The sequence below is a fragment of the Balaenoptera acutorostrata genome, chromosome 8 (genome assembly GCF_949987535.1).
Source record: "Balaenoptera acutorostrata chromosome 8, mBalAcu1.1, whole genome shotgun sequence".
NCBI lineage: Eukaryota > Metazoa > Chordata > Mammalia > Artiodactyla > Balaenopteridae > Balaenoptera > Balaenoptera acutorostrata.
In genome coordinates, this window is record NC_080071.1 from 19,474,606 (window position 1) to 19,490,172 (window position 15,567).

Consider the following 15,567-nt stretch of genomic DNA (forward strand, 5'->3'; position numbering starts at 1 on the left):
AAGGAGGCAAGAATATACAATGGAGAAAAGACAGCCTCTTCGATAAGTGGTGCTGGGAAAACTGGACAGCTACATGTCAAAGAATGAAATTAGAACACTCCCTAACACCATACACAAAAATAAACTCAAAATGGATCAAAGACCTAAATGTAAGACCAGACACTATAAAACTCTTAGAGGAAAACTTAGGCAGAACACTCTATGACATAAATCACAGCAAGGTCCTTTTTGACCCACCTCCTAGAGGAATGGAAATAAAAACAAAAAGAAACAAATGGGACCTAATGAAACTTAAAAGCTTCTGCACAGCAAAGGAAACCATAAACAAGATGAAATACAACCCTCAGAATGGGAGAAAATATTTGCAAATGAAGCAACTGACAAAGGATTAATCTCCAAAATTTACAAGCAGCTCATGCAGCTCAATATCAAAAAAACAAACAACCCAATCCAAAAATGGGCAGAAAACCTAAACAGCCATTTCTTCAAAGAAGAAATACAGATTGCCAACAAGCACATGAAAAGATGCTCAACATCACTTATCATTAGAGAAATGCAAATCAAAACTACAATGAGGTATCACCTCACACCAGTCAGAATGGCCATCATTAAAATATCTACAAACAATAAATGCTGGAGAGGGTGTGAAGAAAAGGGAACCCTCTTTCACTCTTTGTGGGAATGTAAATTGATACAGCCACTATGGAGAACAGTATGGAGGTTCCTTATAAAACTAAAAATAGAACTACCATATGACCCAGCAATCCCACTACTGGGCATATACCCTGAGAAAACCATAATTCAAAAATAGTCATGTAGCACACTGTTCACTGCAACACTATTTACAATAGCCAGGACATGGAAGCAACCTAAGTGTCCATTGACAGATGAATGGATAAAGAAGATGTGGCACATATATACAATGGAATACTACTCAGCCATAAAAAGAAACGGAATTGAGTTATTTGTAATGAGGTGGACGGACCTAGAGTCTGTCATACAGAGTGAAATAAGTCAGAAAGAGAAAAACAAATACCGTATGCTAACACATATATATATGGAATCTAAAAAAAAAAAAAAAAAAAGGTTCTGAAGAACCTAGAGGGTAAGACAGGAATAAAGACACAGACGTAGAGAATGGACTTGAGGACATGGCGAGGGGGACGGGTAAACTGGGACGAAGTGAGAGAGTGGCATGGACATATATACACTACCAAATGTAAAACAGATAGCTAGTGGGAAGCAGCCACAAAGCACAGGGAGATCAGCTAGGTGTTTTGTGACCACCTAGAAGCGTAAGCTGGGACAAAGTGAGAGAGTGGCACTGACATATATACACTACCAAATGTAAAATAGATAGCTAGTGGGAAGAAGCCACAAAGCACAGGGAGATCAGCTCGGTGCTTTGTGACCACCTAGAGGGGTGGGATAGGGAGGGTGGGAGGGAGACGCAAGAGGGAGGAGATATGGGGATATATGTGTATGTATAGCTGATTCACTTTGTTATAAAGCAGAAACTAACATACCATTGTAAAGCAATTATACTCCAATAAAGACGTTTAAATATATATATAAATAAAGATCCAAAAACATGGAAAGCATGGAAAATGATACATCTGGCAAATAAGAACAAAATTAAAAATCCTGAAATATATATATTAATATTAGAAATATGGACTTTAATACAAAAGTATTATAGGGACAAAGTCACCTCTACAAAGTGCTGAAAGTAGCCAGTCATCAGAAAGATATAATAATTCTAAACTTTTATACATCTAATAAAATAGCTTCAGAATACATAAAGCAAAATATTATTTAAACATGAGAAACTGACTAATCTAACCCGAAGTGGAAGACTTTCAAACATCTTTCTCATTGCCCATGCACAGAAAGATGAATTATATATAATTCTACAGCCAGAAATTAGAGTACACGTCTGCTCCAATAAACGTGGAGCAAGAAAAACTTGACCATGTAAAAAGCTAAAGAAAATCTCAGCTCATGTTAAACACAATGCATGATGCAAACCATATTATTTGCATTATAATTAATTAAGAAATAAATAACAAAAAGTTAAATAAAGCATCCCATACATTTGGAAATATAAAACACAATTCTATATAGCTCATTTATAAAATAAGTAATAATGCAAACTTAAAATATTTAGTACTAAACAACAATAAAAAAATACATATATCAAATATTTGTCAAAAACTGTGGGATGCATCCAAACTAGTCATCAGAAAGAAATCTATGACCTTCAATTATTACTTTAGAAAATACAAATCCATCATGAGAAATCAGAAATATAACAGTAGGCTAAATTTGAAGAAAGTAGTAGGAAGGAGAAAATTTTAAAAGAGCAAAAGTTAATAAAATCAAAACCAGAAATACAATAAATTCAACAAAGGTGAAAGTTTATTCTCTAAAGACTGATAAAATAGATGAGGCTCTGCCAAGATTGAAGAAGGACAATGAAAAGAGACAAAAAATATTAGGATTTTTAAAAGGTAACATAACCAGAAAGTTTGTTAGATTAAAAGTTTGGAGATTAAAAAGAAAATAAAATGATACTATGAAAAATATTATAGTAAAGGCTCTGAAAAGTTACACAAAATGAACAGAGTTCTAGAAATACATAAACTATTAAAAGTGTCTCAAGAAGAAACAGAATTATCCTAAAATTAGTACAGAAAATCAAATAAAAAATTTTAAACTTTTTCTGCAAAGCAAATAGTAGACCTAGGTGATTTTACAGTTGAGTTCTACCAAGCCTTCAAGGACCAGACCATGCCAACCTTTCAGAAACTCTCTGGGAGGATAGAAAAAGAGCAGACATTCCTCACTTCAACCCTAAGGCTAGTATTACCTTGATAGACCAAAAGGCTACAATGAGGAAAATGGTTCAGTTAAGAGTCAGGACCATAACGAGTACTAGAAAGTTTTGGGTAATCTTAAACCTCAGATAGGATAAGGAGGATGGGGTGGGAGTGGAGTGACTGGATATCTGGAACTAACATAGACAAGGAAGAAGAAAATCAGGAAATCATTAGCATAAGCAAGGGACTCATTAAGATAGTTAAAATGCTAATTAGAAGAAAACATTTCAAGGTAACATAAATTTTAAAGGGCTTTAGATATTAAAAACTTGATTGTAAATTTTACAAAAATAAGTGGACTAATGAAATTTAAAACATCAAGTTGCTGAGTATTATATATGGTATAATTCAGTTTATATAAGTATATTAAACATTTTTGGTTTTTTAGATATTAAAAAGTACAGTTTAATATATAAATTATATATACATTTTTTTTAAACCACAATTTAATATATCAATGCCCAGACAAAGATCTATAAGAAAACTCACCAAAGTTTTGACAAAAATACCTCTGAGGAAGTGAAGAGGAGTTAACTGAAAATTTCTAATTTGATTTAATAACAGTACAAAAATTGTTTTGTCACTGCCAGGCAACTATGCTCATGAACATTCTCGTTTGAGGACTGTCCATAATCCGTGCTTGATTCCTGCTAAGCATGTTCCCTGTTCTGGCAGCATGCAAGGGGATTCTGCTCTTGTAAACCTGACATTTTCAAATTCTTTTTTGTTTCCAAAATAAACCCAAAGGGCACACATACTTCTGTTGCCTTTCTAAAATGACTGCCATCGCTTCTTGGTCTTTAGGCTAAGATCAAGTGTAGTATCTGTTCTTATCAGTTTAAAATGACTGCCAAATTTTTGTCTGTTCCAGGCGTAGTAATGCATACACAACATTTTTAAGTTTTTTGTTTTTAAGGCAAAAACATCAATAAATGTCTTCTGGACCATTTTGAATGTGAAATTCTTCCCCTTAAAATAGCAACAATCAAAAACCTCCCATTGCACAAAAGTAAAACATGTGGATTTACAATCTCGAATTGTAACATTAGCATAGATACTGCAAACATGATCATGTATTAAAATCCAAAGATTTTGCTAAAAGCAGTGAACGTCAACTCAATATTGGCCTGGCAATATACCACTTCTAAGTTCAATGTATCTTTCTACCCAGAGTTGGTTCATGTGCCAACTCCGATGACAGAAAAAGGGAAAGAACTCATTATTACTGGCCTGCAAATTCTGTGACAGATTTTAAGTCTGTTGAGTATTTAAATACAATCTTTCAAAAGGAAGGGAGGGAGGGAGGGAGGAAGGAAAGAAGGAGGGAAGGAAGGAAAGAAGGAGGGACGGAAGGAAACAAAACCTGAAAAACAATTCACTGGAGCTGAGTAGCAGCTGGTTTCCTGGCCACAACCTCCTGAGTGCCCACCTTTCCCTGTTGTCCTGACACTGAGGCTGAGTGTCTGTTACAAAATGATTTGTCTTTACCTGACCCACACCACTCATTTATGCATTCTCTCTAATCTCTGTAGTCATAGAGACAGAAAAGTTTGTTCATTCAATACAATTACAATACAGTGTATGTAGGAGAGACAGGGAAAGATAAGGTCAGAGGGTTAGATTAAGAGCAAGGAATTCTGATCTGGGAAAATGGCTGAGGTATACAGCAGTGATATTTGAAGTTGTAACAGAAGATGAGAACCCCAAGGAAAAAAATATAGAGAGGAGAGAACCTAAGGAATGTCTCCATTTAAGTGGCTGAAAGAGGAATCAGAAAAGGAATAATCAAGAAGGCAGGAGCAGAGTATTTCATAAAGGAAAGAGTCTGATTACAGATATCAAATATTACAAAGAGGTTGAGGAAAATAAAGTTGAATTTTAAAACAACCATAACACTGTTCTTTAGAAGGCTGTCAATGACACTTTTCCAAGATTAGTTGTTAACAGAAGGAAAAAGATACAGCAACAGATGCAAGAAGAAATCAGTCAAGATGCATATATACAGATGTATACATATGCATGTGTGTGTGTATATATATATACATATATATACATATACACATATATCACATATATATACACATATATTTAAGGCATATAAAATTACGACAAATTTCTCTAAGCCTAGAAGTGGAGACAGCAAGTTATCTTGAAGTATGATTTTTGTTAATAAGGGAAGAATCACTAGAAGGGCTCTTTAATTAGCTAGTTGTAACACAAGTAGCAACCTACCCTCCCAGGTGTAAAGATAAAACAGGACCTTTCATCAGCAAACAATGGCTGTCCTTGGTATGCGAAGTTGGACACCATTGGAGGAGAATCAAGAAGCCAGAAAAGAAATACTGGTTCCTCTCTCTAGACTCTAAAATTAGCTACTTAAGACCTCTGATAAATTGAGATTGTCTTTAATGAGGTCCACTAACAGGAAAAGCTCCCAAAGAGATTTCACCACAAGGGAAGGATCAGTCTCAACTGGTGGGTTTTGCTTAATACCTGAACCTTGCTAGGCGTGCAAAGAGGGGTTGCTTCATTTTGAAAATTAGACCACAGCTCCTTCCAATTCAGCCATCCCATTACGAAAGGGGTCTTGAAGACAAAAGATGGAGCACGTGAATGAAAGCTAAAAGAACTGGCATCTTGGAAGCTCACATTCTTTTGGCTGCATTAAATACCAGATGACCTAGACTGGCTTCTTTCCAAGAAATACCAAGATCTTGAAGGCTCAGGAGTAGGAATGGTGTCAGTGCCTTGAACTCTACAGGGCAGGATTTCGGTAACAACATTTTGTGACAGTAGCAGAACAGTAACTGAACCTGGGCCCACTAGTGGCATTTCAAATTCTCCATTTCTCTTTTCAGGAAGTTTGGAAGCACCACCAAGTAAGGACCCTCGATTCTCAGGGAATTTAGGATAGAAGGCAGAACAGGATCCATGAATGAAAATCTCCTCCTGCAAAGCTGAGCAGATCGTGGACTCATGAAATTAAATATTGAAGAGATGTGATCTTTTTACTTCATGCTGGAAAAGCAGGTCTAACTGGTTAAATTCAGAATAAGGAAAAATAGAAAACCTTTATGGGCCTAATGGAAGAAATCCGTGGGTAAGTAAAAAAGATGTGAGGGATGGGAAAAACATAAATTCACTTCAGTCAGTACCTTATCTCTGAAACAGGGGCAAAGGGAAAGAGAGACAGAAGTCAATGGGGGAAGGGAATTAAGGAAACTCCTTTCAGAAGACTTCCACTGCAGTGGAGTAAGGGTTAGTGCCACTCACTGAAAATGAGGGGTAATAGAGGCTGGAAAGGGTAAAGATTTCACACAGCCCTGATGGGAAATCAAACAGGAAATTCCTAGGAGGCAGCTTTTTTCTAAAGACACTTTAAATATTTTTTAGATTTCTCATAATTTTTTCTTATACTTCTCTCTTTATCACTCAATCTAGCCCTTTAACACGACCAGAGCTGGCAGAGAAATTGTAAGCTTCTTGTGTTTCTCGAAGTGTGGTTCCTTGGCTATCTGTGTGAGAACCTCTTGGGGAGCTCGTTTAAAAGGAAGATTCCAGGACCCCGCCCAGACCTATTTGACAGACTCTCTGGGATCTGGTGCCTGGGAATCTGCATCCTAACAAGTTTCTCAGGTGATTCTTACACAGCAAGCCAGCACTGGTCTGAAGATGCTATTTCAGAACCACTATCTTAGCTCACGTCTAGTCCAGCAACTCCTATGCATAACTGTTTACCCACATCCTGTTTTGAATCAGTGGCTCTGTCTACAGTTTTAAAACTAAATAAAGTGTCACACACTGTGGTGAGGAAATGACAGCCGTGCCTTCAAGTGCAGCTAGCTAGGATCAGACTCATACCCATGATCATCTTCTATGGTTTCGTTATTTTTTTTATATTTAAAAATAGTTTAAAAATCCACTTAGTTATTGATGGTCAAGAATGGTAGAATTACTATATTGAAGCAATATTATAATTGTAAACTGCATTGTTTAGTCAATTAGATTTGAAGATATATCGACCTAGTTACTTAATTCTGAGCATTTGAGGACAAGACAATTACAGAATTTCACTCACCAAACAGTGCAAACACTATTCCTCTTCTCATTTCCTCTCTGGTTTAACTGGTTCATTGGTATTTGGAGATTCAGGTAGGAAACGAGTGTGGCAAGAATGGAAGACACTCTCTTCATTGGTCGTTGGGAAGGAAAGTGGGTACCATTCCACCTGCTCTGCTCTTCAGCCTGATCACACACTTTCATCAATAATGAATTTGTGACCTGACCAGAAGCCTCTCAAGTCATAATCACCAAACTGGCACAGTTGTGAAGAAAAGGAAAGCTTACTTCAAATCCAAGTGATTTGCTTAGATTAAAAACTTTGTAATTTCCTTTGTCATATGTTTGCTTTAATGTTATAACCAGGTGAAGTTCTTTGCACTACTCCCCCGAAGGGTTTATGAAAAATAATGATCACATTTCTAACTCCAGTCTGAGTTAAGTGGCCCTTGTATAAGTTCTTAAATTACGTTACATATCTTTACCTTAGAATTGATCATGGGGAATTCCCTGGCGGTCCAGTGGTTAGGACTTCGTAGTTCCACTGCAGGGGCCAAGGGTTCGATCCCTGGTTGGGGAACTAAGATCCCGCATGCCGCACGGTGCAGTCAAAAAAAAAAAAAAAAAAAGAATTTATCATGCTATAATATCAATATGTGTCTTCTGACAGAACTCTACGTTTTGAGATAAGGGATTTTAGTTGTTTTGACTTTCTAAGAGTTCCCATTAATTAGAATTAGCTCAAAAATTATTTGTTGACTTGGATGATTGAAGAAACAAGTAAAGATTGAATATATGTATTCTTTTACATACATATATTCAAATCCTTGTCCCTTTAATCGTTTCCTTACCTAGTAACTGCAGAAATATAATAAAGAAGGAAAAGCGTGCGCGCCACAAATGGTAAGTTAAATTCTGCCCCTAGGAAAGGCTAGTAAGAAATCACACAAAAGATATCACAAAGTGGCATTCTTTACATGAGGAATTTAGTAGGTCTCCTCTCTGTTACAGATGTAGAAACTTGATTCTGTCAACATCATTATTGTTCCTTGTGATTTCTCTTTTCTCTTTGGTTGCTTTTAAGATTCTTTTCATTGGCTTAAGTGTTCCATGGTTCTACTATAATGTGTGAGTGTGAATTTATTTTTATTTGCCCTGATCAAGCCATTCTTGGGTTTTTATCAATTCTGCTAAATTCTTAATCATCAAATCTTCAAGTACTACCCCTCTCTCATTTTCTCTATTTCATCTTTCCAGAATATCCATTAGATGTGTATTGGAGCTTTCCATTCTCTTTGCCTTGTCTTTAACCTGTTTTTAATACTTTCGGTCTCTTTATCTCTCTCTCTCTCTCTACATTAACATAATTTCCTCCATCTTTCAGTTCATAAATTCACTCTGTACCTATGTGTGATATGCTGTTCCACCCACTGTGAAGATTTAATTTCAGTGACAATGTTTTTAGAAAAGAAATGTGTTTATATTTATTTATATCGTCCCAATTAATGTTACTATTTTTATTCCACTATGATTTCTATCCTTTTTATTCTCTTTAATCAACTTCAAAATCCTTATATTTACTAAACTTTATTTCTTAGAATACTTTTATATCTACACAAAAATTGAGAAGATAGTATATAGAGTTCCCATATACCTTGCACCCAGTTTCCCCTCTTACTGACATCTTACATTAGTATGGTACATCTGTTATAGTTAACAAACCAATATTGATATATTATTACTAACTAAAGTCCATACTTTATTCAGAATTTCTTTTACCTAATGTATTTTTCTGTTCCAGGATGCTATTCAGATACCACATTATGTTAAGTCATCATGTCTACCTAGGCTTCTCTTGGCTACGACAGTTTCTCAGACTTGTTTTGATGACTTTGACAGTTTTGAGAACTACTGGTTGGTATTTTGTAGAATATCTTTTAACTATGTTTTTTTTTAATGTTTTTCTTGCTATTAGACTCAGGGTATAGGTTCAGGGGAGGAAGAGCACAGAGGTAAATACCATTCTTACTATATCATATCTTACTACATACTATCAACATGCCCTGTCACTACTGATGTTGATCTCGATCATCTGACTGAAGTAGTGTTTCTCGAGTATATACTGTAGAGTTACTTCTTTGCTCCCCTTCCTACCTTGTACTCCTTGGAAGGAAGTCACCTTGTTTAAGGAATGGGGACTTCTGTTCCACCTCCTTGAGGGTAGAGTAACTACATAAATTACCTGGAATCCTTCTGCACAGGAGACTTGTCTCTTCACCCCACTTGTTATTTATTCAGTCATCTATTTATATGAATGTGGATGGACTCATGCAAGGAGATTTTATTTTATATTTTGGGCTATAATCTAATACTCTTTTATTTATTTTGTTGCTCACACTGTTCCATATTTGGCCATTGAAAGCTCATTCAATTGGCTCCTGTGTCCCTTCAATATATCCCCATCATTGTGAGGTTTTTTTCCTTTTGTTTTTTAAATACTTTCTTACTTTCTAGCACTATAAACACTCCAGGCTCTTCTTGTACATTTTCTGTCCCTGTCCCAGAATCAGTCTTTTTTACGAAGAATGCTGGTTTCTTTTATTGGAGAATGGTGTTAGAAACCAAGATCTTAGCGCTAGGTGTGCTCACTGCAATCAGGATATTGCTTCTAGGCCCTCTCAGCTGACAGAGCAAGTTAATACATGTGTGTATATTAACCCATGTATATAACATATCTATAAGTATTTCTCTATGTAATCATCCGTATCTATATTAATATTATAGTGACTAAATTCTGATGTCTCCAGCTTTAATCCTTTTCCATATGGATCATTCTAACCTCTTCCATTGCTAATCTGTAAACTCTCACTGTAACAGTGAAAAACCTGGTTCCCATAATCAGCCACTTAATTATTAATAGTTCAATTCCAATATACATGTATACCAGTATCAGAATATTTAACTGGTACCCCCATGGGAAACAACTGTTTCAATTAGAGTACAAATGTCCATTTATCATTTTTTTTGCCTTTAATTTTACAGACTTAAGTCGTTTTCAAAGTTACTTAGGTCAGCTTCTTTTCCTTCCACTTTCTTAAGTAGGTTGTTGCATACATTATTAATACAGTTAGATTGTCTTGTCACATTCTGCATTCAATTCTGGGATCCCCCAAACTCCTAAGTTGGTTTTGATTCATTTGCATATATTGAGTCATTCTTTGTGCTGAAAGTTCTGTGGATATTGACAAACACATAGTGTCATGTATCCACAATTACTGGTACAATATCATACAGAGTAGTTTGCCACTCTTGTCTTAGTCAGCTTAGGCTGCCATAACAAAATTCCACAGACTGGATAGCTTATACGACAAAAATCTGTTTTCTCATTTTTCTGGATGCTGGTTCCAGATCCAGTCCAAGACCAAGTTCTGGGAGGGTTCAGTTTTTGGTTAGAGCTGTCTCCCTGGGTTGCAGATGGTTTCTTTGTCCTCAGATAGCTTCCCTACCCCCAAGGTTCTGCTGGGCAGTCAGCCTCCAGAACTAAGAGAAAATAAATATCTGTTGTTTCAGCCACACAGTCTGTGGTATTTTATTTCAGTAGCCCGTGTAGACTAAGAGAACATTATAAAACTCATGAGTGCCAGCAAGCCCTCGCTGCCCTCAAGAGCAACAGCAGAGTGTCAGCCTGAAAGCCCGAGGGTGGGAGCGCCAGCAGGTGCCCCCAGAATGGGGCCCTGGGCCAAGAGGAGTTCACCTGATGGTGCAGCCCTGAGGTCACATGGCAGCCATTGGCCAGGGCCGCTCTGTCCCCTCCCCCTCCCCATCTTACTTGTATTTAACCAGGAAAAAATGTGATAGCACATGGGTAGCCTAGGCAGTGGGTAAATACCTCAGAAGTGCTCTTGCAACAAGTGTCTGTATATGTTGTGGTCATTTTCTATCTTACATGTTCTCGAATGTTTGTATTTCAATAAACCTCTACCTCTTCTCACACACACACACAAACTCATGAGTGCTCCATCGATTCAACCTTCTCCACGTACACACCCCCCCCACACACCACCCACAAACCCCTGCGAACCACTGATCTCTTTACTATTGTTATAGTATTGTCTCTTCCAGAATGTCATGTAAGTAGAACCATACAGTATGTAGCACTTTTAGACTAGCTTCTTTCACTTATCAACATGCAATTAAGGTTCATCAAGTCTTTTCTTGGCTTAAGAGCTCATTTTTATAATAGTTGAATAACATTCCATTGTTTGTTTATCCATTAACCTGATAAAGGACATTTTAGTTCCTTCCAATTTTTTTGTGATTGAGAATAAAGTTGCTACAAATATTTGTGTGTGTTTTTTTTGTGTAGACATAAGTTTTCAAATCAATCAGGTAAATACAGGCATACCTGGGAGATATTGAAGGTTCAGTTCCAGACTACCACAATAAAGTGAATATCTCAATAAAAAGAGTTACATGATTCTTTGGTTTCCCAGTGCATATAAAAGTTATATTTACTGTATACTGTAGTCTATTGTGTGCAATAACATCGTCTAAAAAAACCCCCACCAATGTACACACCTGAATTTAAAAATACTTTATTGCTAAATAATGCTAACCATCATCTGTGCCTTCAGTGAGTTTTAATGTTTTTGTTGGTGGAGCTTCTTGCCTTGATGTTGATGGCTGATGACTGGTCAGGGTGGTGATTGCTGAAGGTAGGGGTGGCTGTGGAAATTTTTAAAAATAAGACCAAAAAAAAAGTTTGCCACATCGATTGACTCTTCCTTTCACGAATGATTTCTCTATAGCATGCAATGCTGTTTGATAACATTTTACCCACAGTAGAACTTCTTTTAAAATTGAGGTCAATCCTCTCAAACCCTGTTGCTGCTTTAACAAATAAGTTTATGAAATATTCTAAATCCTTTGTGATCATTTCAACAGTCTTCCCAGCATCATGACCAGGAGTTGATTCCATCTCAAGAAACTATTTTCTTTGCTCACCCATAAGAAGCAACTCCTCATCAATTAAAATTTTATCATGAGACTGCAGCAATTCAGACACATCTTCAGGCTCCACTTCTACTTCTGGTTTTCTTGCTATTTCCACCACATCTGCAGTTATCTCCTCCACAGAAGTTTTGAGCCCCTCAAAGTCACCCACAGGGGTTGGAATTAACTTCTTCCAAACTCCTGTTAACGTTCATATTTCGGCCTCTTCCCATGAATCACAAATGTTCTTAATGGCATCTAGAATGATGGCTCTTTTCCTGAGTTTACTTTGCCCAGGTCCATTAGAGGAATCACTATCTATGGCAGCTACAGCCTTACAAAATGAATTTCTTAAATGATAAGACTTAGAAGTCAAAATCACTCCTTGATCCATGATGTTGTGTTAGCAGGCATGAAAACAGCATGAATCTCATTGTGCATCTCCATCAGGGCTCTTAGGTGACGAGGCACATTGTCAATAAGCAGTAATATTTTGAAATGAATCTTTTTTTCTGGGCAGTAGGTCTTAACAGTGAGTTTAAAATATTAAGTAAACCATGTTGTAAACAGATGTGTTGTCATGCAAGCTTTGTTGTTCCATTGATAGAGAACAGGCAGAGTAGTTTAACATAATTCTGAAGGGCTCTAGGATTTTCAGAATGGTGAATGAGCTTTGACTTCAACTTAAAGTCAGTAGCTGCATTAACCCCTAACAAGAGAGTCAGCCTGTCCTTTGAAGATTTGAAGCCAGGCATTGACTTCTCCTTTCTAGCTATGAAAGTCCTAGATGGCATCTTCTTCCAATAAAAGACTGTTCGTCTACATGGAAAATCTGTTGGTGAGTGCAATCACCTTCATTAATCATCTTAGCTAGATTTTCTGAATAACTCGCTGCAGCTTCTACAACAGCACTTGCTACTTCACCTTGCACTTTGATGTTACAGTGATGACTTCTTTCCTTAAACCTCATGAACCAACCTCTGTTAGCTTCAAACTTTTCTTCTATAACTTTCTCACCTCAGTCAGCCTCTATAGAATTGAAGAGAGTTAGGGCTTTTCTCTGGATTAGGCTTTGGCTTAAGGGAATGCTGTGGCTGTTTGATCTTCTATCCAGACCCCTCAAACTTTCTCCATATCAGCAATAAGGCCGTTTCACTTTCTCATCCGTGTGTTCCCTGCAGTAGCACTTTTAATTTCCTTCAAGATTTTTTCGTTTGCATTCACAACTTGGCTAACTATTTGGCACAAGAGACCTAACTTTTGACCTATCTCAACTTTCAGCATGCCCTACTCACTAAGCTTTATCATTTCCAGCTCTTGATTTAAAGTGAAAGATGTGTGACTGTTCTTTTTGCTTGAACACTTAGAGGCCATTGTAGAGTTATTAACTGGCCTAATTTCAATATTGTTGTGTCTCAGAGAGGGGGAGAGATGGGGGAACACTTGGTTGGCGGAGCAGTCAGAACACACATAACATTTATCAATTAAGTTTGCCGTCTTATATGGGCAAAGTTTGTGGTGCCTCAAAACAACTACAATAGGAACATCAAAGATCACTGATCACGGATCACCATAACAAATATAATAATAATGAAAAAGTTTGAAATATTGCAAGAATTATCAAAATGTGACACAGAGGTGAGCAAATGCAGTTGGAAAAATGGTGCTGATATTGCTTGCTTAATGTGGGGTTGCCTTCAATTTGTAAAAAAAAAAAAAAAAAGGTGCTTCAGTTTGTAAAAAAAAAAAAATACATTATCTGTGAAGCATAATAAAATAAAGCACGATTAAACAAGGTATGCCTGTACCTAGAGGTGCAATTGCTAGATCATATGGTAAGACTATGTTTAGCTTTGTAAAAAACTGCCAAACTGTCTTCCAAAGGGCTGTACCAGTTTGCATTCCCATCACCAATGAAGGAGCATTCCTGTTACTCCACATCCTTGCCAGCAATTTGTATTGTTAGTTATCTGGATCTTAGTCATCCTAATAGCCATGTAGTAGTATCTTGTTACTACTTGGGATTTAATTTGTAAACCCCAAGTGACAAATGATATTGAACTCTTTTAATGCACTTATTTGCCACCTACATATTATCTTCGGAGATGTGTTCACATCTTTTGAACATGCTTTGATTGGGTTGCTTGTATTCTTATTTTTGAATTTTAAGAGTTCTTTTGATATTTTGGATGCAAGTTCTTTTTCAAATATGTGTTTTGCAAATATTTTCTCCCAGTCTATGGTTTTTCTTTTGATTCTCTTAACAGTATCTTTCCCAAAGCAGAAGTTTTTAATTTTAATAAAGTTCAATGTATCAACTTTTTCTTTCACAAATCATCCTTTTGGTGTATCTAAAAAATTTATCATGAAACCCAAGGACATCTAGATGTTTTCCTTTGTTATTGTCCAGAACTTTTATACTTTTATGTTCTACATCTAGGTCTATGATTCATTTTGAGTTAATTTCATGAAATGTGTAAAGTCTTGCATATGGATGTCCAATTGTTCAAGAACCATTTTTGAAAATACTGTCCTTTCTCCATTTAACTGCATTTACTTCTTTGTCAAAGATCAGTGACTATATTTGTGCAGGTCTATTTCTGGGCGCTCAAATCTGTTTCATTGATCTATATGTCTATTCTTTTGCCAAAACCATGCTGTCTTAATTATCGTAGATTTATAGGAAATCTAGAAATTGGGTATTGTGATTCCTCCAACTTTCTTCTTCTCCTCCTCCTTCTTATACTTCTTCTTTTTCAGTATTACAATGGCTATTCTAGGTCTTTTACTTTTCCATATAAATTTTAGAATTAGTTTCTCAATGATTGCAAAATGTTGATTGGAATTTCAATGAATCTATAGATTAAGTTAGGAAGAATTAGTATCTTAACACTACTGAGTCTTCCAATCCATGAGTACAGAATATCTATTTAGATTTTCTTGGATTTCTTTTATCAGAGTTTTAGAGTTTTCCACATATAAATTCTGTACATATTTTGTCAGGTTTATACCTAAGTGTTTCATTTTTTTTTTTTGGTACAATTGTAAACGGTATTGATTGTTGAATTTCAAATCCCAGTTGTTCATTTCTGGTATATAGGAAATCAGTTGACTTTGTATAGTTATTTGTGTCCTGTGACCTTGCTATACTCACTTATTAGTTCCAGAATGTTTGTTGTTGTTGATTTGAGGGGATTTTCCACATTGACATCCATACCATCTGAAAACAAAGTCAGTTTCATGTCTTCCTTCCTAATTTGTATACTTTTTATTTCCTTTCCTTGTCTTAGTGAACTAAGTAGGACTTCCAGTACAGTGGTAAATAGAAGTGGTGAGAGGACATCCTTAGTTTGTAACTGATCTTAGAGAAAAGGCATCCAGTTTCTCACATTATGATATTAGCTGTAGGTTTTTTGTAGATATTCTTTATCAAGTTGTGAGACTTATCCTTTATTCCTAAGATATACATTTTTATATTCTTTCAAACTGTTTTATTTTCTCAAGTTCTAATAATTCTGCTATTTGTGGAATCACCTGACATTTGCTCATGGTTGATCATTTCCTTTTGTGCTTTGTAGTTTTGATTATGAAAGTTTTGTTTTGTTTTTCTGTGGAATTCCTGTCGTCTGCTCACAAA

At 36.2% G+C, this 15,567-nt stretch overlaps 1 pseudogene; it reads left to right on the forward strand.

Annotated features, from left to right (window-relative positions):
• The first annotated feature begins 3,664 nt into the window (after positions 1 to 3,664).
• Positions 3,665 to 3,874, forward strand: LOC114238079 (U2 spliceosomal RNA; annotated as a pseudogene).
• Positions 3,875 to 15,567: the final 11,693 nt, after the last annotated feature.